This window comes from Dipodomys merriami, unplaced genomic scaffold (genome assembly GCF_024711535.1).
Source record: "Dipodomys merriami isolate MVZ:Mamm:240054 unplaced genomic scaffold, mDipMer1.0.p SCAF_1, whole genome shotgun sequence".
Classification (NCBI taxonomy): domain Eukaryota; kingdom Metazoa; phylum Chordata; class Mammalia; order Rodentia; family Heteromyidae; genus Dipodomys; species Dipodomys merriami.
In genome coordinates this window covers 49,055,916-49,083,067 of record NW_027202270.1, presented here as the reverse complement: position 1 = coordinate 49,083,067, position 27,152 = coordinate 49,055,916, and the positions used below count along the sequence as shown (strand labels likewise).

General features: G+C 36.7%; 1 long non-coding RNA gene across 3 annotated transcripts in view; it reads left to right on the top strand.

Annotated features, from left to right (window-relative positions):
* Positions 1–27,152, top strand: part of LOC138826513 (uncharacterized) — a 43,219-nt gene that overhangs the window by 5,526 nt on the left and 10,541 nt on the right. The window lies entirely within an intron of this gene.

The following is a 27,152-nucleotide window of genomic DNA, read 5'->3' as shown; positions in this document are numbered from 1 at the left end:
TGCCTACTTTAGTACAATCTGTTAAACCATCAAAAACTGGAATAACTAAAATATTTGCCCATCCACAGGGCCCATGAGTTGTAAAGACTGACATGAGTTTAAGTTATTTGATGTGACTTCTTTAAATCACCTCAACAGTTAAAGAAACAGATTGTTATTAAAGTTAGAAATCTTTAATATTTGGGTAAAGTGTCAAGAGTGTAAGATTATACTTCTCTTTCAAGAGGAAAGTTGTTGGTGCTGAATGATAAAAATATAAGAACATTAATTAGTGTTCATTGTATTGTTTAAGAACAGTTAAATTAAAAAAAACCTGGAACAAGTGAAACTCAGAAGATGTATTAAGCACAGATAAGTAAACTATAACTGTGAGACATGCTCAGTATAATGAGGTAGAGCAAGCATCTCTGTTTGGATACAAATAAAACACAGAAACCAATGGCCATTAACCTTAACTTCATGATGCACTAAGTATATGTGTGGCATTGGGTAGTTGCAGCTTACAGGGTATGCAAGTGCTAAGAGTATTAAGTGCTTTGAACAGAACTCTTAAGCTACATGTGACAGGCTGGCTTCCTAGAAGAGATAAAACCAGAATTGATAAAAACAATTCTGAAGGCTCTGGGGAGGTAAGGGTGGATGAAGACAACCAATAAGAGTAGAGGTGGACTCAGGACCAGGAATTCCTGTAAGCTGATTCCATGGAAATCATGGATATCAAAAAGGAAGTACACATACCAGAAGATAATCCAGGGAAGAACACAAGGAGGGGTCACAGATTTCTGAGAAAACAGATAAGACAATATTGTAGCCTTCAGCTTGCTCTCATTGGAGAGAAGCCACAGCATGTTTCACTATCATCAGCAATATGAAGCGTGGAGATACATATAGATTTGAATTTATCAAGTAAGAGAATATGAATGTTCACAAAGCCAATTGCCATGCCATTATCTATATCATTGTTGAGTGATATAAAGAATTTTCATGCCAGTGCAGCAGGAAAAATTTTGATTAGCATCAATCAAATAGAAATATTGTCATCTATCGTCATCAGCATCATCATTGCTATCTTTATTATTGAAACAGTTTGCCTTATTCCAAAGGATCAATACACAATATATTACATAATGTATAATACTATATTCCTAAATCAACTTTGATTGAAAGTAAGACTATGAGAGTTAATGTATACAGAGTTAAGGTATACAGAGGGTTGAATTATATACAGCAATAAATGATAAGGTTGGTTGGAATATGAAGACCTTATTGTGAAACTTTCTGAGAATGGATGCTGTAACAATTTAAGCATTAGGACACATTACTCAGATCAATAAAACTGCCATAAAGTTGGAGAGCATCATGTTTATTCCAAGTCCTTTGTTCTATTATTCAACACTTGTATATTCCTAAGTAACCACAGCAAGAAGTAAAATCTTAGTGTCAGTCTAGCCTGCAATGTTCCATGGGCAAAAGTTTCCCTTGAAACTCCAAATGGTCTATGCAGTCCTATCTGCCACCAGTGCCAACAGGGAATGACTTAGTAACTTCATGGTCTTTGCAGTCTTCCCCATTAATGATAATAAAAAAGATCAATACAGTCAAAACTTCAACGTTTATTGACAGTAATGTCTTTGTAAAGAAGAGTTATTATATCAAAGGAATATATGCCTCAGAAGGTGAGATTTTTTCCCCAGCAGTATATATTTTATATAGTTTCCCAACTAAGCCACTGTAGTTTGAGAAGTAAAGTTAAATAAAGTATATAGCACAATAAAAATGTTGAAACACATTGTTCCTATGAATGTAGTACATTATTTTATAAAACATTTAAATTTTTGCCTCTCAGAATTCCAGAATGACAGTCTAATGGAACTGGTTTTTGATTATAGTGAGAATAAACATAGTTGACATAGGAATTTCATTTCTGAAGGTGAGATTTTATTTTTGTAGCTTTTTTTTCCCCCAGGGCTGAGGACCCAACCCAGGGCCTTGTGCGCGCCCTTCTGCTGGGCTAAACCCCCAACCCCCGAAAGTGAGATTTTAATCAATAACAATCCTAATCCTTGGGAAGATATTGCATCTTCCTCATTTTCAGAACAAAGAAGGGAGCAAGTGTGAGATGGTAGGATGTTCTGCAGAGAGAAAGATGGGGGGAGGAAGAAAATCTTCTTTTGCCCTAGGTAATTCACCTTGTTTATAAAGAATCTACTCTGGATTCAGAGTATTGTGGGAAATTTTGTTAGCAAGTATGGATAGTTCTAAGTGCAAAAATACAAAATCATCCATCTTAGTCTTTACTAACATTTCACAGCTGGTGTCTTTATATGCCTGTGATATAAACTCACCAGTGAACCATTTAGCCAAAATGAGGACAATTTTCTGTGTCACTACAGATCTACCTGCGAAGGCAAGCAGCCTGTAGTGCTGGGTAAATGGAGTGGGGTGATCTCACAGTATAGCAGGAGAGTTTCTTCTGATTAATGACGGATCTGCTCTTCATAATTCAATCACACTGAGTTGAGTAGTTAAGCATTTGCGGATGCCAGATGCCACACTTCAAGTGCACTTCTACTTACAATGCCAAGGAAAATGTCTTCATTGCCCACTCACCTGCAAAAGCCCAAGGCTCCAACTTATCTTCCTCCCCAACCCGAAGAAAACCTGCCAATGGTGGGATGATCATCCTTGCTAGCTTTGTTTACTCCCTCATTTCTCAGTCATTAATGTAGAAAACTCAAAAGTACTAAAGACATCTTGTGTCTTCTTAGTCTTGTTATAAAATTATCACCCTGGTAATGAAATGCAAATAAGGGTTTTACCGGGAATCCTAGTAGAGTTGGCCCTCTGGTCCTTGAGTTTCCTATGGATGGGTGCAAACAACCATGGCTCCAAAATATTTTCTAAAAGTTGCATCTGAAAGTGAACATGCTCAGAGAAGATTCTCTAAATAATTTAGTATAACGTCTATTTGTACTACACATGGTAAGAAATGTACATGATACAAAGTATGCAAGAGTCTGTGTGTACTGTTTGTTATTATATACATTCTATGACACTTCATGGAAAAGGTTTGGCATATCAGGGGATCCTAGAAGCAATCTCTTGTTGATATTGAGGAACAACTACATGTGAAAACATGTAGATGCACACTACCTAGTTTATTCTTTCTGAGACTGACCTAAAACTAAACCAACGATTAAAGAGAGAACTTCATAGCAATGGTCAATGTGTAAACTCTGATCTCATTCATTTTTTTTGACAGTATTTAATGACTGACTTCTCTGTGGCTTTGGTACTCGGATGTTGAAAAAGGTAATGACTGGAACACGGATGTCTGGGACAATCCAATGCCTTACACCAGGGAAATGAGAAAATTGGAACAGTGGCAGGGCTTTGTTTTTCTCTCCTGAAAATATTTTTGGAAGTCCAACTGTGTTCACCAGTGAAGGGACAAAGGATTGTTTAGGCACTGGCCCAGAGATCTCTTGGCTCTCATAAAGAAGCAGTCATGGCTCAGGTCACTTGGCTTCCTCATGATTATAATAGAGCTGAGAAGAAAAGGATCCAGTCACTTGCTGGCCTTTATTTTCCTCAGGTTTGAAAAGGCATTAGAAAACAAAACAAGTCAGCACAAGGAATTATGCCTGTAACCTACCAATTAAGAGGCTGAGATTGGGAGGATCTCCATTTGAGGCCAGCCCAGGACCCCCCCCCCCAAAAAAAAAATTCTTCTGACTTCCATCTCAATAGAAAAGTTTGGTGTGGTGGAACAGGTTTGTTATCCTATCTACACAGAGAGCTTAAATAGATGATTGTGGTCCAGGAGAGCCCAGGTAAAAGGAAAGACTTTATTTTCAAAAATATTGAAAACAAATAGGACGGCAGGTATGGCTCAAATGGTAGAATGCTTGCCTAAAGAATGTTAGCCCTAAGTTCAAACCCTAGAACTGCCAACAAGCAAGCAAACAAACAAACAAATACAAAATGAGATACCTCTCACAAAGAACCTGGCATAGTCTGTGAGGGAACACATCCAAAATTGTTCAATCAGAATCCTATAGCAAGGACCTTCTGCTTCAATGCTTAAAGGACCCACAGAGCCACCTAACAGGAGCAGATAAAAATCTTCAGCAGCTTAAAAGACGGTTTGATTGACTTGTCCCTGGACACCTGAGCACTTAGAGGCTGAGCGATGTGTTTTGAGAATTGGTGCTGTGGCAGTAAAAGCCAGTGGCCTTCTTTCCAGGGTCATGCCCAAGAAAGCCCCCTAATGTCTTTGATGACAGAAAGAAATATCAGAATTTCACTAAGAATTAAAACCTTCCTCTTTGACAGAGAATGGCATAGGGTCCCGTGAACTGTAGTTCTTGAGGTAACCAAATCACTAGAAAATGGAAAAACCTGCTCATACAAGTTTTGTCAAGGAATGACTAATATTGACCAAACTGGTTCACCTGTTCTTTTTGTCACTGAATTTCAAAATGTAAAAATTTTAATGTAGATTTAGAGAATGAGGAGCTTGGAGTCTTCCTTAAATTTAAATTTAGGGTATAAAAGTAAGTCTGCTAAACTCTGCCAGTTTGATATGATTTCTGTACACTAATTTTTCCCAATTATATTATATAATTTTCTTTTAAATTTCAACATATCTGGGAAAGAAGAACCTGGTAAATATACAGAGAAGAAAGATAGAAGTTTGCTTTCCCTCTGTACTTACTGTTGAGACAGTATGTTGCATTCTTGCTTAAATATGTCGCGCTACTATTTGAGGCTAAAAGCATCATAATTGATCCAAAATCAATGAATTTACTTCCAATGGGGAATGTTTTTTCCAATAACCATAATGCTTCTGTCTCTTCCTGTAGACATTTGCCTCTCTACTGGAAGATCTAGGAAACCAAATTAATCATCACAGGTTTCCCCAGGGAACTTCTTCCTTTAAAAAGGAATGGGATGGGTTTTCAGAACTTTTCATTAAAATTTAAAAAATACTGTTCAAATATTGCTTGAAAAGAAGCTCCACTTTCTAATGGCTGGGAAATTTAAGACTCTACAGAAAGATGTGGTTTTTTTTTCCTTCACAGAGAATGGAAAAGACTGTGTGTTCTTTTCTTCTTCTTTGTTTCTCTTTGTGAAAATCATTGCTGTCCAAATGAATCATATTAGCATTGGCCTCTTAAGTTACATTACATGAAGTTTTAAATTTCCTAGTAGCTAAGTATAAAAAGTCAAAAGCAGTACGTGGACATGAAGTTAATGATGTGTTTTATTTAGGACAATATGCTTAAAACATCATTTCCACATGTAGTCAATATAAAAATATTTCATGAGTTTTTTTCATAATCCAGTTCTGTACTGAGTCTGTAGAATCTTATGTGTATTTTACACTTATAGCACACCTCAATGTTGATTATTGACAAGCCACCTGTCAGGCGTTCAAGTGATAGCACAATGCAGCTGTACACTTCTCCTCTACTTCAGTCATAGCATAAAAAAACCTAGACATCTAATACTTAACAATTAATTGATTATGTAACTATAGCATCTTGCTCTTTAGTCCTCTTCAGACTACTGTCATGCTATCCCGAGATCTGATTTAATGCAATCTTTTAAAAATTATGTTTGATTCTCTTTAAGTAGTTGTAAATTTGACAATTCAACTTGTAAGTACAATGCATCTTGATCAATGTCACCACTTTCATCATTCTCCTCACCCCACCCACCCCACCCATCCCTTCAGTTTTTATTAATTTTATAGGATATGTATTGAATATTATGACCACATTCTTCTCCCTTCCTCTCTTCATTTCCTGCCTTCCCTCCCTTTGACCTCCCCTTTGACCTCCTCCTACACACCTTTCAAGTGCCAATTTTTTTCTGATATTTTTTTCTGATATTTATTTCTGATTTTGTTGTATGATGAGTTTATTTTTCTACACCATTTGAATTCACCCTTGCAAATGCCATACTTCAGTTAATACATTTGTGTACATGGGAATATAACATCATATGTATTTACTTGTATATTTATAAGTTATATCTAACTTCCATGTATAAGAAGAATCATGCAACCATTGTCTATCTTCATTTAACCATATATTTTTCCAAGTCCATCCATTTCTTTTGATTTAAAGCAAACTTATACATCACATATTTTTAATACTGAGTTGCAAGCTGGTCTTTTTTTGTGGAGAAAGGAGGGATAAAGGAGTTTAAACTCAAGGCCTTGCACTTGTTAGGTAGGCCCTGTATCACTTAATCAATCTTCAACATTTTGCTGTAGCTATTTTTCAGAGAGGGGATGGAATTATAGATGTAACCACTATGCCACTCGATAGGAATAAGGAATCTTTTTCTTACTGTTTTCTATTGAATGCTATTTCTCTATCTATTAGATGTAGATATTATAATACATCCTATGAATTTCTTTTTTTAAAGCTATATATTAGGCAATTGGACCACTGGACACATGTTTATTTCTTATAAGTGGAATAGTTAATATAACAGATACCCAACCAAAAGCACATATTTCCTAGTTGCCCTTTGTATATGATGAGTTGAAATATAACTGTCTTAGGAAAGTTATTATGTAAGCATAGAATAAATAGCAAACTATCATAAATTAACCATTAATTTTAGCCCAGAAACAGCCTTGGACATTAGCCTTTCATTTGTAGGATGGTCATCTATCCTAACATACCTTCTCCCTTTCTCCACAAGTAAAGAAACCTTAGGACTTAGTTAGAGACAGATGCCAAAATGACAACTGATATCTCTGGACTCCTTGCAGTTAGGTGTACTTATATGGTTGATTTCTTGATGATTTTATATGAGCTGTCAAATTTTTTGAGAAATATCATTAGAAAAGAAGGATGGATTTAAATTTTCTTCTTTTATTAAATGGCAGCCAGAAATGGCATGATTGGTAGAACTGGGATAGTCATCATGAGCCATAAAATGTAAACAGCATGTGGAAACAAACAAGACAAGTGGAGGACCTGGACCCTCCTGATCACAGACTCTCCACGAAAGCCGTAGAATATTTAAAGAGGCCTTTAGGGAAGAAAGAAGTGTATTTCCAACATCTGAGTCATTGCTGATATTTATTGTGTGTAACTTGCTACTGAAAGTAATGCATACTCAATTCACAGGACTGTTTCAAAAATTAAGTAGAAAAGCATATGAAGAGAGCAATATGGTGTCTGCTACACTGAAATGAGGTTATTTAAAATATGACTGCTATATTTATGAGATAATATAAAAAGGCCATGTGAGAATCAAATGAAAACTAAAAGTGAGTGTGGTATTGAATCTGAAAAATCTCTATAAACATTTGTCATAATTATCATCATCTCTATGATCATTATTATTACAAGGAGTTGGCAAACTACTTGAATCTAATCAAGTCAACTAAATACACAGATTTCTTCCCTTGTGTTAGGCTTGCTTAGATTTAGTAGATTATGAATGTTTATAGGCTTTCTTATTATAGTGTTCAGATTTAAAGGTAAGACAAAATAGTAAATAGTAAAAGAGAATTGATAGATCTTGATGAGGCTGTGATACCATCTATTCATTTAGTTTTCACCTTTAAAAGTTACCTATTACTTGGCTGGGTGCTGGTGGCTCACACCTGTAATCCTAGCTTCTCTGGAGGCTGCGACTTGGGGATTATGATTCAAAGCCAGCCTGGATAGGAAAGGTTTTTTGTTTTTGTTTGTTGCCAGTACTAGGCCTTGAGCTCAGGAGCCTGGGCACTTTCCCTGAGCCTCTTTGTGCTTAAAGATAGTGCTCTAGCACTTGAGCTACAATGCTACTTCTGGCTTTTTATGAGTAGTTTTTGGAAATAAGAGTTTCACAGACTTCTCCTGTTTTGAAACACAATTGTCAGGTCTCAGTCTCCTGAGTGGCTAGGATCACAGATCTGAGCCACTGGTGCCCAGCTATGGAAAGTTTTATATCCAATTAACCACCAGAAAACTTGAAGTGATGCTGTGGCTCAAAATGATAGAGAACTAGTCTTAAGCAAAAGCATTCAGGAACAGTGCTCAGGCCCTGAGTTAAAGCCCCACACCTGACAAAATAAAGTTATCTATTATTAAAGACAGTGTAGTACTTTTAATTAATATAGGTCACAATTATAAAGCTTGAATAAGAGGCCATCCCTTCCATCTTTTTTCTACTTCATTGTCTAGAATTAACTATAGTAAAAACCTAATATGCAATTCCTTGTATATAAAAGTCATATAATGGATTACATACACATTTTTCTCAACTTCTGAAAGCTCAAAATGGAAATTCAAAATGGGAAAAGAAATTCTTATTCTACAATGTTTTAACATTTTTTCCAAATTAAAACATACCTCTCAATGTCAATATTCATCCATTTAATTTTTACACATCCTAGAAAGCAGTGGTTGGAAGCAATAACTAGCACCTATGGCCCAATTTCAAAAGTGTCTTGTTAAATGAATATAAAGTATGGCAAACAATAGGATCTGTTGTACAATACTACTTATGTACTTTAAACTATGTTGCACACCTTGAGTTTACATATTTATCAATGATATTTACATAGTTAATAACTTGTACCACATTTATTATTAGGATGGCTGAAGGTAAAACAGGGGAAATGAGTCTAAAATTAGGAATGGTTTGAGGAAAATATAATAACATAATTATTTGAAGGAAAAGAAGATCCTTGACCAGATCAACGATGACAACACTATGAACTACAATGTTATGAGCTCAGCGATCAGCATTTGAGGCTCCCCCAAAGACACCTAAAACTAAAGCTCTATTGATATGGATTAACCAGCTTATGATGGTATGAAATACTTAAGTTAATATGTAGCCCAACATTTCATTAGGAAAAAGAAACCAACTCTAGGAAAGTACACTGACAAATAATAAGAGGAACTAGAGGATTCTTTTTCTTCCAGAAATACAAAGGCTAAATTCTTAGACTTGCCTGTGGGGGAAAAAAAGATGAAAGGTAGTTTGACAAGGTTCCCTATTATATTTTTTAATGGAAGAAAATATATTTTGTCAAATCATTGAGTAGAACAATCCTGTGATAGATCATTACTCTATATAGTTAATAACAGATTGTCTTTTACCATGAATCAGTCTCATACTGACTCTAGCCAATGAACACAAACACTCATATCTACATAGAAGGCAGAAAATTAGACCTTTATTGTTGTTATTATTATGCTAGTCAACCTGACTTTGCAAGGAAGAAATTATCAAGAATAGCTGATATATTTGTTCTGCTCCTTTAAATATCACAGACCTTATCATTTTTATTTTTATTTTTATTTTTATTTATTTATTTATTTTTTTTGCCGGTCATGGGGCCTGAACTCTGGGCCTGGGCGCTGTCCCTCAGCTCTTCAGCTCAAGGCTAGTGCTCTACCACTGGAGCCACAGCACCACTTCCGGCTTTTTCTGTTTATGTGGTGCTGAGGAATCGAACCCAGGGCCTCATGCTTGCAAGGCATGCACTCTACCGCTGAGCTACCTTCCCAGCCCCCCTTATCATTTTTAGACATAAGGTTCAGAATACATTTTCAGTCCAGAGTTGTAAAATTTACTTAGAAAGTTAGAAGTTCTAAATACATTATAAACAGATAAAAGTACACCAAACAAGCAAGAGAATATAGGATAGCTATCTTTGCACTAAATACAATTTTTACCCTTGACTATGAATTTGATGATGGATGCTTTATGATAAATATTATGATTTAATTGAAAATGATATCTATCTTACTAAGTATCAGATAGATGCCTATGAATGATGAACAGGGGGACAATAGAAAGAGTAAGAAATTAGCCCACTAAATTTTGAGAATCATGAGGTATTTTTATGTGTGATTTATCATTCAACATAAAAACTTTTTAATTTACCCCCTCTTTAACTTTTAGGAATATTCTCTAGATTACATATATATATATATAGATATATATTATCTATCTATCTATCTATCTATCTATCTATCTATCTATCTATATATATATATATGTAGAGAGAGAGAGAGAGAGAGAGAGAGAGAGAGACTAGAAATTAACTAGATATTATACCTTTAGGCAGAGATTCTCTGGGTATCTATCAATAGCTTTACTGTTTGACACACTATATCTAGAAGGGCCATTGAAGTATAAGGGTTTAGTTGTTATACAAATAGTCCTGGACTTGTACATAGTCACAAACCCCAATCTGTCTTTCCCCAGTGACTTCCCTTTCTGACTCTCTGTTTTACTGTTATTCCATCTTTGGCCATCCTCACACATCTTTCTCTTTTCAACAAAACAGATTTAACACCACATAGAGAAATTACTTCTTCCTGACTTCAGGGTCTGTGTATACTTCAAAATACCCAAGAGAAGCACTTAAAGCTTTGTGTTATCCAGAACAAGCAATTCTTTCTATTCAAAACAATTTTAAATCAGATTGTCAAGGTTTTAATTAAGATTTTCCTCTCTTGCCCAGAACCAGTGGCTCACACCTGTAATCCTAACTACTCATGAGACTGAGATCTGAAGATCACAGTTCAAAGCCAGCCCAGGCAGCAAAGTCTGTGTGACTTTTGCCTCCAATTAACTAGCAAAAGGCCAGAAGTGAAGTTATGGCTCAAATGGTAGAAAACCAATTTTGAGTGAAAGGGCTAAAGGACAACACTCAGGCTCTAAGTTCAAGCTTCAGTACTAGCATGCTAAAACAAAACAAATAAAAGTAACACAGATTTTCCTCTCTAGTAATACATACATATATCTAGTTCATTCTTCAAGGCCATCAATCAAAAACGCTGGACAGAATTTTACCAGTACTCATATGTTGCAGTTCCTGAATTTTATGTTCAGTTCAAAGTATTATTTTCTTTCTTCTACTAACTGAAAAATTTTCAGAGGTCTAAAAAGATCTGAATGTTGCCTAGCTCTCATTATAGCAACAGGAAAAAAAATAGCATGAAAATGCACAAACATTACATCACTTGAAGTGGTGTAAATGGAACTCTCCTGCCTTTTTTTTTTTTCATCAGGCTCTACTCAAAGCCTAGGGAGTGGAGCTGGGTCTTCCCACTTAGCAGTTGAGTTGTGCCAAATTTACAACAAGCACATTGGAAGCACTTAGCATAATCGCTGGTACTTGAAACATGACTTCCAAACATCAGTCCTTCAGATATCAAATGCAATTCTTTATTCATGGTAGGTCCTATTGTAAAAAGAATGCTGCTTTCCTTACCTTAATTCTTAACATTACATTCTTTAGTAAACATTGGTATCTCAATTTAGAAATGGAAAAAAAAGGCCATTGACCCTAACCTGGTCACTATGAGAAAGCATATATCTCACCACCCAAAATGGTTATCAAAGTGCAGTGGCAAAGCCAATTCTGAATTATTCTGTATTCTCCCAACTTAGTTTCCTTTAAGCATCAAACACCATTACTCTTGGCAAGAATGCAATTGTTGAGGATGGAATGGCTGTTATGGACTCTGCACCAAGTATTTGAAGTACTTCGAATTTACTTAAAGGACCATCAGAACAGGAATAGAACAACTGAGTAATTCTCAGTGTAGAAGTATAGGTAAAGACTTCACAGGGTAGCAGCATAATGAAAGCTCTAAATGTTGGCCTATCTTGGAGTTCTGATAAGTAGACTCCTGCAATCTCAAATGCCAGGAACCCTCTAATCCAGTATTACCTTAAGGCAATATTAAGAGAAATGAATGAAAAGTGCTCAAAATTATCTTGTATGTTTCATATGCATTTCTTTACTATCATTGAATAGTAAGAAAAGCCAACCTTGATATCATGTTAGGAATTTGTTACTATGTAAACCTAATATTCTCACTGTGATCTCAATCCACAATTACAAGTTTACGTGTAAGGATGCTGTCCTCTAGAATGATGCTATGCTTTAAAAAGAAATGACACTCCCATGCTTCTGGATTGGAAAGATTAACATCGTGAAAATGGCAATACTTTCCAAGGCTATCTACAAATTCAATGCGATACCTATCAAAATTCCACCCTCATTCTTCAAGGAAATAGAAGAGGCAATCCAAAAATTCATATGGAACAATAAAAGACCCCGAATAGCAAAAACGCTCCTCAACGGAAAGAACACTGCTGGAGGAATATCAATACCAAATTTCAAATTCTACTATAAAGCCATAGTAATTAAAACAGCTTGGTATTGGCATAAGAACAGACCTCAGGACCAATGGAATAGAATTGAAAACCCAGAAATGAACTACAGACCTATAGCCACCTAATCTTCGATAAGGGAGCTAAAACAATAGAATGGAAGAAAGACAGCCTCTTCAGTAAATGGTGCTGGCAAAAATTGGTTAACTACATGTAGAAAACTAAAGCTAGATCCTTATATATCACCCTACACCAGAATCAACTCCAAATGGATCAAAGACCTCGGAATCAAAGCTGACACTCTGAAAACTTTACAGGATGGAATAGGAGAAACCCTAGGTCTCCTTGACTCAGGCCGAAATTTTCTGAATAGAGACCCGGAAATACAACAAATCAAAGAAAGGTTGGACAAATGGGATTGCATAAAGTTGCAGAGCTTCTGCATGGCAAAGGACATAACTAGCAAGATCAATAGAAAGCCCATGGATTGGGAGAAGATCTTCACTAGCCATACAATGGACAAGGATCTCATATCTAAAATATACTTGGAACTCAAAAAATTAAATCCCCCAACAACAAATCCTCAAAGAAATAACTGCCCAATAAATAAGTGGGCTAAAGACTTAAAGAGAAACTTCTCTGAAGAAGAAAGAAGGATGGCCAATAAACACATGAAGAAATGCTCAACATCCCTAGCCATAAAAGAAATGCAAATCAAAACAACATTGAGATACCACCTCACTCCAGTTAGAACAGCAAAAATCAAGAACTCTAACAACAACAGATGCTGGAGGGGATGTGGACAGAAAGGAACCTTACTTCATTGTTGGTGGGAATGTAAACTTGTTCAACCACTTTGGAAAGCAGTATGGAGGTTCCTCAAAAGACTTCACATAGAGCTCCCCTATGACCCAGCAATCCCACTTTTGGGCATTTACCCAAATGTTTACAAACAAGACCACAATAAAGCTACCAGCACAACTATGTTTATTGCAGCATTATTTACCATAGCTAAGATATGGAACCAACCCAGATGCCCCTCAGTAGATGAATGGATCAAGAAAATGTGGTATATATACACAATGGAATTCTATGCCTCCATCAGAAAGAATGACATTGCCCCATTTGTTAGGAAATGGAAAAAATTATATTAAGTGAAGTAAGCCAGGCCCAAAGAAACATAGGTCCCTTGGTTTCCCTTATTTGCAATATCTAGTATATGTATGAGTCAAGCGGAAAAGGTCAGATAATGTGATGTTAGGAAAATGAACCCTTAGATATGTATTTTAATGTTTTTTTCTTTCATGCATGTGTTTCTAATGCATTTATAAGATTATTTCTTTGTTGCTTTGTATGTCCTTACCCCACAGTATAACCCCTGCTTTCACTATATTTGATGTCAGTATAACTTGTGGAGGAGATGGGGAAAAAGAAGACGTTTAAGCATACAGGTGGACCTGTTGCAACAATGAGAAGTACAAGTTGTCATGTCCAAAACGAGCTTTACAACGTTGGTGCGGGGGGGGGGGGGGAGCATTGGGGGGGGAGGATTGGGTGGGGGGGAGGGGGGAGGCTGGGAAGGGATGTGAAGGGTAAACAAAGGAGAAGGCTGCAATGCTTGGTAAGAAATGTACGCATTATCCTGCCCATGTAATTGTAACCCCTCTGTACAGTATGGTCACAAATAAAATAAAGTTAAATTAAATTGAAAAAAAAACAAAAAACAAAAAAGAAATGACAAAACATTTACATGTGTTCTGAGTGGTAATATTCAGCAAAAGAACACCAAGTGATAGGTGACACTTTTCAGTGAAGAAAATACAGGACAATAATTGAGCCAGCTTTCCCATTAGTGGCAGAAATATATAAAATAAACCACATTGTTGTTGTTGTTGTTGTTGTTTTTGTTGTTGTTTTTGGGTCCGGTCGTGGGGCCTGAACTCTGGGCCTGGGTGCTGTCCCTCAGCTCTTCACCTCAGGCTAGTGCTCTACCACTTGAGCCACAGCGCCACTTCAGGCTTTTTTCTTTTTGCTTATGTGGTGCTGAGGAATCGAACCCAGGGCCTCATGCATGCAAGGCAAGCGCTCTACCACTAAGCCACCTTCCCAGCTCTAGACCACATGTTTTGCATTCTATGTTACAGCCAACTGTCTTCTTTTCAATAATGAAAAAAGCAGAAATGTAAAATCTTTCCCACATGTAAAATTCTTCTGATGAATTAGAAGACATGTTGTAGGAATTCAAATGTATAATTTTTAACTTGATTTAAGAATATTCAGTGGAAAGATACTTTTGGAGCATAATATAATATAATAATTAAAACATTTGAAGTTCATTAAAATCAAGAAGAATATCATCAAAGTATGTTATAGGAATATATCAAAATGACAATGAAATTTATTCTTTTGTACAATTAATATATTTTAACAAAAGTGTTAAAACGTATATTATCTTTAAAGGTCAGAAGTTAATCTATGTTACAGTAATTCCTTTTGTAACTTCTTTTGATTTATAGCATAGCATCATAAAGATGATGAATGTTTCTATATTATAGAACTGAACATTCTTCCCAGGCTTTAAAAAATATTGACATTTTCTTCCCATCAATGTAGAGGAAAATTTAAAAAAAAAAGAAAAACACTGTGAAATGTGAGCAGGCATTTTGGTTTAACTCATGAGGAGGTAGAGAGGAAGCTTTCACAAAAGGATTACTGTCACCCACACACTTCAGCTAGTTCATTTATGGTATCCTTTTATCCCTCTCCTTAATGAATGAGAGGAAGATAAATCACTGAATTCAGAGCGACTCTGCATTGTGACAGTTCTCCCTGGTCATCTCGACACACAAATGTCCTACAACTTTATCATAAAGGCAGGAAATAAGGTTGTTGAAAATACCAGCTGAAAAGCCTGAAAAGCGTGTCATTGGCCTTGACTGAAGCGCTCATCATGATTTGGACCCTGCAGCTGGAACCTCAAAGACTTATGTACTGAGCAACAATGATGATACTGTATCATCAGCAAGGATTACAGAGGGGAAGTGCTTTCAGACCATAAAAGAAATGATCATCGGGAGGAAAACAAAGAAACTATCGGATTTAAAAGGTCATCAGGGACAAATTTTATTATATATATAAAACATCATTATCTACCTCCAGTAGATGTTAAAATCACAAAGAAAAAATTCTGAGGGAAATAAAATAAACTCACAGATGAAAAAGCATTTGTACAAGGCATTTTAGTGTGTGCACTTTTCAAAATGACCTGCAAGGTTAGGGGAAAAAAAAACAGATTCGTTGTGAAAGTGCATTTTCTGAAGAGTACACAGTGCCCAGAAATTCTGTGGCTTCTTTCATCGGAATCAATGAGAGGTCTGCATTAGCAAGAATTGTGTCGGTTTTCAAAGGAAGAAGAAAAAGAAGAGAACAGCTGGAAAACTAGTGTTGAACGAAGAAACAAAAAGGCTAAGTTACCAATTCTCATTTTCCAAAAGGGAAAGGACTTTTGGAAAAGCCTTTCTTTGTAGCAAATACATGGAAGTTTATTATCTCCAGTGCTTCTACAAAAAGCTTTTCAGTTACAAATGATGCACTCTTCATACCATTCAATAGCTGCTATTGAAATGTGGCTCATGAAAAACAATAGTTAAACTTGGCAAGTAGAAAAACTTCCAGTATGCACATATGTTAATTGTGTGATAGTTTGTTACTATTTTGCTTTTTGTGTGTAATGTCAAAATTCTACCTTATAACACATACAACTGATGAAAACTTCATTCTTCCACCAGATAATAGCCATGTTAAGTATTAGAACCTGTCTGGGGAGAAAGCAAGGGACAACATAATTAACCATCATTTCTCAGGAGATACTTTTGTATTCCCCAGGCCTTGTAAGCCCTTTGCCCTTTAAGACACACTAATATTCTCAGGGGTTATAAACTCTCCTTTTGAGCATCCTGATCCTTGAAGGAAGATATAGAAAGTGTATTTGTTCTTCATATTAGTGTTGCTTTAGAATATCATATGTATAAGCTCCCAGGATAGTCAGCAGTCCATATTTGACAGAGCTTGCACTTTGACATTTTTTTCTTTCTTCCAGTAATAAAAGATGTACCTATCCTGCCGCAGCTTGATGGTGATCATCCCCATAAAAAGATTGTCTGAGGAAAAAGTCTGGAGAAAGTCATAGGCTAAAATGAAGTTTTAATTTGATTACTTTTCAAAACTATGTTTTTATTTTTATTTTTGAGACTATGAACCTAACACACATCTAAAATAATTGCAATTCCTAAGTCAGGAAAGAAAACCTTATGTTTATAGATATATATACTTAGATACTTTGAATGAACAGCAAAATTAACTCAGCTTCATGGTTACCATAGTATATAGGAAATCCACATGATATATAATTTCCATTATTAGAAAGAAAGAATTCAACTTCCCAAAAAAGATAACTTAGAATGCAAGAAAATGAGATTTACCTCACAAATATTATATAGAAGATATTTAAAACTATTGCTAATAATATTTTCACAAACACATAACCAATTATTACTATCAACAAAAGTCACTTGTATATTTGAAGTATACCAAATAGACCTGTATATATAGAGATAGATAGATAGATAGATATTGTATGCACATATACACACACACACACACATACACACACCCAATATGATCCTTTCTTTAATTTTATTTTTCTAAATTTCAAAAGGCTTTACAAAGGGTTACAATTTAACATTTCTATTAAAGTGTTCAGTGCTTCTTGCTAAAAGTCACCCTTTCCATCATTCTCTCTCATCCTGTCTGTTCCCTCTGTAATTTGAACCAAAACTAATGAGCCATAGATGAAAGTAACATGTTGACAGTAATATTAATGGTGACTTCAGGTCTAAGTAAATTACCTGCTCTCAGATCCTTGGCTGTCAGGAAAACAAGAGGTCAGGTCTAGGTTGGACTGTGACTACGTTGACTAGCACCTGAAACAATTAGCTTTAGTGGCTGCAGAACTCTCATGACTATCTACCCCCATGAGTGAATAACCATACTAATCTGAAGTGATATCATTCTACAAAAAAACAATCTTATTCCGCAGTGGATGCTGTGGTAGGCTCCACCCTCTTTCACGATCAAGGCTCCAGTGCTCAGGATTGTTGGCTACTGATGGCTCAAGTTAAACTCCCTAGGAACTGTTGTTGACCTAGAATGTTATTCCCCCCTGAGTTGCCCACATGGATTTCAGGGCCAGAGCAAAGCGAGGAAAAGTCAGAATTATACAGCTAAGCTAAATTTACAGGGTTGTGAATTTTTTTTTATGTAATCAAGACAAAGAATAGTTCAGTGAAAAAAAGCCAAGAATTTGCAACGAGCTAAGTATCAGGATCTTTTTGTTTTTGTTTGTTTCTGTGCTGGTACTGGGGTTTAAACTCAGGGTCTTGCTCTCTTGCTTGGGAATTTTTCTCAAGGCTAGGCTTCTACCACTTGACTCACATCTCCAGTACCTAAAGTATCAGTTTTAAACAAAGATATCACTATGAGTAATGTTTTCTTTGTCTAGAGTCCTGTATACCCTTTATTAAAATAATTTTAATACCTTGTTCATTGTGGATTTTGCACTAGTTTAAAATTCTTTAGTCCATAATGCCTTAAACATTATCTTAGCTATTGTGTATTTGGGTACTCTTTAGCCAGGTTTCTCACAATCTAATCTTAGTCCTAGCCTTAACATATACCAAATCTTGGCTCATTTGCCTTTAAGAGGACAGTCCTGAAGGGTTATCCCAGCAACACAGCTCCTGAGAAATCAAGCTTCTTGTGATTTCTTCATGGTGCATTCCTGCTTCTCTCACTCTCTTACCAGTGATATTGCCAAGAGGATCCTACAAACAAATGTCTGTCTCTCAGTCTGTTTCCAAAAAGACATTTCTTGAAGAGAAATGAAACCCGAAGCTTAGAGTGGCTGGTGAACTTGCCCAAGTTCTCACAATTTCTAACTGATAAAAACCCAAGTGGTCTGATTTAATGCTACCCTAATGTCCTATAGACAAATACCAGAATTGGGGCCACAATTTAATAAATCGAAGGTAAAATTCAGATAGCAACAATTTTTATCCACTATTCTGATTCAAATTATTAACTGTTGACTACAAATTAGATCTTCTTTTTTTTTTTTTTTCTAGAAAGTAGAGCAATGTCGGACTCCTTGGAAACCTGTGAATGTGTTAAGTGACATCATGGCAAAGGGGAGTTTGTAGGTGTGAATATGTTAAGAAACTTAAAAATATATTCCATGCAGTAGGCCCAATACAATCACAAGGGTCCTTACTAGCAAAAGGGGGAAGCAGGCATGTTAAGAGAAAAATGTGATGAAATAGCAGAGTTCAAGTGATGAGTCCATGAGCCAAGGAATGTAAATTGTTTCTAGATGCTAGAGAAGTTCAAGAGCACATCTAGAGCCACCAAAGGAGCACAACGGTGATACCTTTTCTGAATGCCATGTACTAAGACTCATTTTGGACTTTTGACCTACTCAGGTATAAGAAAATAAGCTTACCTTATTTGAAGCCATTTATCTTATAGAAGCAGAAGGAAATCAGTTACTAGTTCCTCTGGATATTGTCTTTGTCCTGGCATCAGGATATCACACACATCACTCTGAGTTAATCCTTAATTGAAATCAAGGAGAAACAACAGAAGAATTGAATGATGACTTTTCCATTGTATGACAACTATTTTAATTTCTTTCTTTCTTTCTTTCTTTCTTTCTTTCTTTCTTTCTTTCTTTTTTCTTCCTTTCTTCTTATTTATAAGCTTGGTTATGTAGAAGGATTGATGATCTGTACTGACACCAGATGGTCATGTTCTCCTAACAGATGGAAGTCCAGAATAGGCGGGGCCTTCATATGGAAGCAGAAGAGAAATAATTGATATAGGAAGGCCAGCTTGATCCAGGAACTCTTTATACACAAGCATAACTTTTACTTTCTGATTCATTAGTGATGTATTTTGAACTGTGTCCAGAGACAGACATTCCTATTACTTTAACATAGAACCAATGGTATTGTTATTCTTCTCTTTCATTGCTGCATGGGAGGAATTTACAGTTTAAGATACTGTTGTACTTGAGCAAACATATACAATTTTTGTCTTTGTTATTGACATTTGGCTCTAATGGCCCCTCAAGGGTTCTTATACAAAAATAGAATGTTGCACAGATCTTTTTAAAAACATTATTAGAAATAGGACAAAATAATTTTTGTTAGAATCCTGTACAAGATAATTCAGAGCATCAACAAAATATCTTGAATAGAAACAGAAGAGAGCTGGCTCCCCTCCAACAAGGAAGGAGTTCTCCATTGGGACAGACAAGAAGAAGAGGGAGAAGACTTCCTTGTATATATGCATATAGTTGATGGTAAAAGGAAAGAAGCAACTGGCTGTATAGTAGATGGACACTGAACAATCTTGTCATGTTACTGTTGGCCCCAACATGTGCCAGTAAGATAAAGCTGTACAGCTGGGAAATTGATGTGAGCATCATCATCATCAGAAAGAGCCCTAGATTTTATCTGATAAACACTTCTTGCCTCAAGGGCTCAGCCTTCTGTACTGACTTCTGACCTTCTTGAGTAATTCACTTGATCAGCTAGCATCTATTTTTTGCTCACTTCCTAGAAGGTCTGATGTCAAAATTTCAGTTCTCTTAATTTTGGTTCCTATTAGACTGACACTCACCTCAGAATGCCCTAGGGCATACGTGAACCTAGAAATAAGGGAGAGGCATCAGAGACTCTTGATGGGTGATAACAAAAACTCTTGGTGCTAAATGGATCCAGCCCGATTTTATTCTCTCCCAGTCTCTCTGCTCATCTTTGAAATGAGGTGGAACAGGAATTAAGCTCATTTTCACATGATAAGAGCCATAACATAGAAGAAGGAATGTAAAGTTCAAAGGTTTTGTTATGTATCAATATAGTATCAGTGGGAGAACGTGAGTCTCTATGGATTTTGTTGCTTTGGAAAAGTGGTAAACTTGGGTAATTATTAAGCCATTGATTCTTTCAACAGACATCTGGTAGATGACAGGTACCTGGCAGAAGTCATAATATAAATGGTAGAGCAGGCACTGTGGTGTACATTTGTAGTCTCAGAATCTCAGGCAGTAGAAACAGAAGGATAGGGAGTTCAGTGCCATTCTGAGTAACATTAGCAAAAGCCTTTTTCTAAAACAAAAAACACATAAAGGTCTGGAATATAGCTCCAGTGGCAGAGGACTTTATCAGTGAAAGTTTGAGTAGTTTCCTCTAGAATTTAACTGAATTTTGTGCTCTTTTATATAGATTACCAGCTATGCTAGTGCCTTCGCAGTCTTTAAACATACTAGAATAAGCAGTAGGAAAGAGAGATACAAAAGAATGAGAGAATGCTTGCTGTGTGCACCTTGGGACTGCTTGCTCAGCAATGCTCTAATTGTGAGAGGCAGACCTAAATAAGTTGTTTCACTTGGTGACATCACTCTTGGTGAGACTGGTGGAGATCAGGGACCAAAGGATTATAGAACATGTGCATATAGCTAAACTTGACACACAGAAGCAGCAAAAGGTCTATGAAAATTGGAGACCTGGTCTGCCAGTGTAAGGTTCCCCCAGCCTGTCACAGTGGTTGGAACTGAAGAAGTCTTCAGTGAATATTGTCAGAGTGAGTTGAATTTCTAAATGACTGGGCTGGATAGATGAATAACAATGTGCTGAACAAAGAGTAGACTTCTGTCCATATTCTACAACCTGGTTTTAGCTTCTTTCCAATTCTAGCTTTAGTGCTGACCGGAGCAAGCTCCAGGAGATTCTTGAATCCTTACAAGTAATTCAGCACATCCTAATTTGGTTTTATTCACTGGCAATTTATAATATGGCCTCTGGTTTGAGGGAAGGACTTGAGTCTACTTTGAAAATTAGAAAAGTAGGGGCTGGGAAGGTGGCTCAGTGGTAGAGCGCTTGCCTTGCATGCATGAGGCCCTGGGTTTGATTCCTTAGCACCACATAAGCAAAAAGAAAAAAAGCCAGAAGTGGCGCTGTGGCTCAAGTGGTAGGGCGCTCACCTTGAGCTGAAGAGCTGAGGGACAGCGCCCAGGCCCAGAGTTCAGGCCCCACGACTGGACCCCCCCTCAAAAAAAAAGAAAATTAGAAAAGTAATCATGCATCTGTCTAACTGACTCTGCCCCTTTATAAATGCATGTATTTATTTATGCTTGTGTTCACATAGCTAAAGGTGTATTAGTCCAGTTTCTGTGGGTAACTTACAAATTAAAAAGGTTTACTGTGCTTCGTTTTAGAGGCGTATTTAGCTTAGTCTAAGATAGGACAGCTATGCTGAATTAGTCCCTCGTCCTGGGCCTCAAGGTAGGTTGGCACAATAATGTGTAAGAGGGAGGGATCTCAAGAAAGTGAGAGAGGGAAAGCAGGGACCAAAGAGAGGCTGGTCCTGATCTTCTTTAAATCAACCCACTCTCTGAGGACCTTAATTGGGGGTCCCAAGAGAATGACACTAATCCCTTCAGAAGGCAATGTTCTCAATGACATTAGACCATTCCACTAGAACCCATCTCTTAGACGTTTTACCAGTGAGGTAGCTTCAAGCCCAGAAACTCTTGGAAATTACATTGCATGCATTTCTAATCCACAGCAATGCATATTTATATATTATCAGCATGTGTATACAGATCTATATATGTAGATAGATAGAAGCAAATAAATACAAATGAATTGAGCAAATCCATCTTTATCTCTGAACTCACTCCATTTCTTATCTCTAAAATGAAAGGATTGGATGGAATATTAAGAGGTATATACTTGGCTACAGTTACATCAATAGTTTGTTAGTAAACCTCTAGAAGGTCTACTTTTGCCAGAAATAAGTACCCAGGAAAGTGTTTCGGAAATTCATATATCTTTCTTTTTAAAATAAATTTTTATTGTAAAAATACTGTACAGAGAGGTTACAGTTACATAAGTAAGGTAATGAGTGCATTTCCTCTTGAGCATTGATGCCTCCTCCTTTGTTTTTCCCCTACCATCCCTTCCTTCCCCACTCTCCAATTACTCCCCCCACTTTCCCCTACACCCTCCCTCCCTACCTCCACCAAAGTTGTAAAGTTCGTTTTCAACATCCTGTCTTGTACATCTCATTGTTACAATGGGTCAACCTATATCCCTATTTAAACATTTTGTTTTTCCCGTTCCCTCCCCAAATTAGAAAAATGTATATACAAGGTGCAGGACACTGAAATCAAATGCAGTGAAAACAGGAGTTATAGCGTGGGGGAGAAACATACCAAAGACAAAAAAAAATCACATAGTATACTATAAATACATTAAAAACAATAGCAAGAAAGAAAAAACTACTTGTGTCCCTATCTTGGGGTTCATTTCACTCAACATCATTTTATCTGGTCATATGTTCATAGCTTTTGACCTTTTCTGCTTGTCCCAGACATATACTAATTACTGCAAATAAGGGACCTATGTTTCTTTGGGCCTGGTTTAGTTTACTTACTATAATATTCCACCATTCCTGACTCCATGGTGTTGGGCTGTCCCTTTGGAAATTCTACTCAACAGTAGTTGCTCATCATTCTACTCACCTCCTGAGAAGCAGGATGCCCACTACTATGATGTGGTAGCACTCTTTTAGCTAAAGAGCAAAATGTAGTTGTTTAACAGCAATGAGACTTTTCCCTGTGGATTTCCTTACCAAAAAGGCAGACCCATGAGAGACTGGGTATCAGTGTGTACAGAACACTGCAGAGGATGATAAACTGAACAGACATGGGGTAAGGCAGGTAGCCTGCAGTCCTCATCCTTACTCTTAGATGCCCTGTTTCTTTATGAGACTTCACTGTCCCCCATCTAAAACATAATTGAGGCCATTTATCAGATAATAATCACTGGATGGTCAAGTAAGCCAAATTTACACTAGCAACCATCAGGGTTGAATCAGGTGCATCAAATTATATTTTCTTATTTACACCCAGCAATTCTCTATTTAGTTTCATTTCAAATATGAGGAAACTGACAAACAGCATAAAGAATTTTCCCCATATCAGATCTCTAATAAGCAAAAGGATGAAAAGCCAGATTATTTTGAATCCAGGGTCAGCCATGCTATATGTCCTCTCTCTTTTCAGTAGGAAAAAGTCAAGTGAGAACATTAGAAAACATTGTCTTTCACTTGTTCCAAGTTAGGAAAAACGCTCCATTACAGTCATCTTGATCTGAACTATGCTGCAATCCTGCATAGCACAGCTTGCTGACAAAATGAGGATAGAGGATTGTAAATGGCTCACAAATGTACATAAGTATTTTGACAACATGAATTTCGAGAGGTTCTTTCACTTTGTGTTTCCAGTGCTGTATGAAAGGACACTTTAGACCTCATGGCTGTTCATGTTGGTTTTTCTGGCATACATCATTTTCCCCTTTCACTAAGGTAAGGCACTCCTGCCACCCACTGAAGTTCAGTTCTAAAAATGTAACAGCTTTGAGGGATTAGCAGAGAGTTGTTTTTTTCAAGTTAGTGTGGAATAAAAAGGAATGGAGCAGGTTCTTCCCAGATGCCTGATTTCTAGTCAGCATGCTGTTTGGGTCTCCCTGGTTGAACACATTTCAGCCATTCTGTGCCTAAGGAGAAAAACACCGGCTCCTGCCTCACGTTGCTATGGTAACTGATGCTCAGCAGGCAGTTGCAGTTTCATTTAACATGACTGGCTTTTAGAACTTGAGGGGAAAGTAAGCTTTCATGTATGAGAGAGGGGAAGATGAACGGTTTAATTAATGTGCCTCGATTTAACATAAGGATACAGGTTGCTTCCTCTGTTTGACTATATCATGCCCAGTTTCATTTTATATCTATTTCAGATCTAAGGCATCAAAGGATGGGCTATTTCTCTTATCATGTGTGAAGTGCTCCAAGTGGGCCAGAGAGGAGAAACAGGGGTGGCACTGGACCCTTTGCGACAGGTTTTTTTCACTTTATAAAACCATCTCAGCTTGAGCATGTACAGAATTGCTTTCTCTCCTCTCATCCACAAAGGAGGCCTGAGAGATGGGTTGCTAGGCAACCTCACACGGAAGTCTGGGGCGCTTTGAAATTAACATAGCTGACCTCCCCATCATCTCCACAGCTCTGCTATTCAAAACCATTTTATGAGGTTGTGGAGCTCAAGAAAATAGATATAAAATATAAACCTAACTATAAAGAATAGGAGAAACAAATCATTTGCAAGCAAAGGCCAGGATTCACTCAATGAAAAAAACCAGCCATTTGAAAAGGCAGATTTGAAGAAAGAAGTAGTGGTAGTCACTATAAACCAGAAGCAGTCATATTCTGAATAATATAGGAAGGAAACATTTTCTTCATTCCTCTCTTAAAGATGTTTATAACTGCTATAACAATGATTTCAACAAACCATCTGAAATTACTCAAGATCAAATAAAAGAAAAATCAGATTATAATAATGGAGCTCTACTACACATTTTTTTTAACAAAAATGCTCAAGCCTCATTTTTCACCACATGGTAGTTTGCTATACTCCAGCATCAACTATTCTCCTTCCTGCCACGACATCATTAATATGACACTGGTTGGCATGGGAAACGATGGCATTTATTTTGCAAGCAGAGGAATATTGGAAGGAAACTGAAAAGCTGGTCTGTGGCACACAGCATACATTCTTATTAACAATAAATTATTGAGGGTGATTTTGAAACAACTTTATACCACTGGGAAATGGCTATTGTGACATTGTAAGAGAGGTTGTTGAATTTCTCAACAATAAAATCAACATGTACGCAGAGGAGGATTGAAATGGTATAATTCCTTTGAACAACTTACAATTTAACAAAAGGAATTCCAGAAAGCTGAAAAATGTGTTGTCAAGGGGAGAGGGTAAGGCCAAGGGAAAGGGAAGGCAGACAAATGGGAAGCGGAAGGATGGAAAAATGTAGTTATAATATTCAATGTACATATGGGAAATGTACATATGGGAAATGAACGGTGGATGAAGTTGGAGAGATGGGGAGAATGATAAAAGTGGTGATATTGAACTCACAATCTGACAAATTGAAATGAAACTTCTTTGTGCAACTACTTAAACCCAACAATGCTATTTGATAGTGTGGAAGGTGGGAGAATGCAAATAAATCCTCAGCTCTTTGTTGGTGGTCGTTTGATTGTTTGGTATTTTTGGTCACAGGTATGTGAGTGAGCAATTTTGACACTATTTTATCTGGGTTATAGGATTACAGAAATGAAAAACTGTATTGGGGTTGTTGGGATCCAAGGTTTCACAAGGCAGAAATGTTACACAAATAAAACCAAGGGGAAAGCAAGCGGGAGCTCTTTGGGGGTGTATTTGGATTGGGAGGCATTGATGTAATTTTACCATTTCTCAAATATGCACACTCATTGCATACATATATTGCATATGAAAATATGCATGCATATGTGGCACGTGTGTACACATGTTTTCTACTTGCTGAAAGCATCTAGAAGAAAGTATACTTATGTACTCATTATCTTGCCCATGTAATTGTAACCCCTCTTTACAGTATTTTCACAAAAAAAAAGATTAAAAAAAAGAAAGTATACTTAGCATTCAACTCTTGATCCCTAATATCTAGGCTTCTTGGATAAAGAGTTGACTCCAAAGGCTGTGGCTCAATGGTTATGTGTTACATCTCAGGCATCTTCTTATGCTAGAAAGAAAGGATGCTCCTGAAACAAAGACAGTGAGGACACATCACAAGTCCTAGGAGCCAGCTTTGAACACTAATGTAAGGGCATTAGCAAATTATGAATCACTAAAAAATATAAAGCCTGAAAATAGGTGAAATTTAAAGTAAAAATAACAACAAACAAGCAAAAGGCTCTTGTTTATGGTAAATTGATGAGTGTTGACTGCTGGTATTGATGGAGAAGGTGCTAATGTCAGAATACCATCTTGTATAACCTATGGGGAAAGTTTTGAAGAGAAGATATTTAAATAACACAAAAGCATCGCCTTACAGATCATTCAAGAGAAATAATAACTGTGGCATAATAGAGAAATTTGACTTGATAGTCAAAACGAATTTACCAACGTGGGCAGATGGACATGGTGTGTTCCAGGGGTGATATCCAGAGGACACAGTATCACATAGATGGTATTTTGTCCAGGAGTACTCAACTCCAATCAAATCATGAGGAATTATCAAACCTGAAATGAAGAATGGTCTACTGAAAAGGGTAAAAGTTGTAGAGGACTATATTCTATGAAAATGTGCATGTTATAAAAGACAGAGAAAGGCTGTGAGAATGCAGCCATAAATAAGACCGGAAAGACTTGACAAGTAAATGCAGTATCTGATCTCAGAATAGGCCATGATGAGAAAAAAAAGGGACATTGGGGGATGAACCGGCAGTGCATGGTAATAGATCAAAGTGTTGTATCCATGTTAAATTTACTGAGGTTGATAATATCACTTTGATTCTACAGGAGGCAATCTCTGTTTGGAGCAAATATACATCACTGAAGTATTTTAAGGAGACAGTGTGTATGGCATGTGAAACTTACCCTTGGAATATTTTAAAAAATTAAGTTACATATATGTGTGTGTGTAAATATATATCTAAATATGTATTATACAGAAAGGTTAACTATTGGCAATACTTTTATATATATCTGGGTAAATATGTATCAGTGTGTAGGCACTCTATAATCTTCATAATCATACACGTTTGTGTAGATTTGAGATGATTTCCCAATGAAAAATTGTAAATTAAAAAAAAAAAAAAAACATTGGTGAGACTGGGAATGTGGCTCAGTGGTAGAGTGCTTTCTTAGCATGGATGTAGTCCAGGGTTCAATTCCTAAGTATCACATAAACAGAAAAAGCCAGAAGTAGCGTTATGGCTTAAGTGGTAGAATGCTAGCCTTGAGCAAAAGAAGCTAAGGGAAAGTA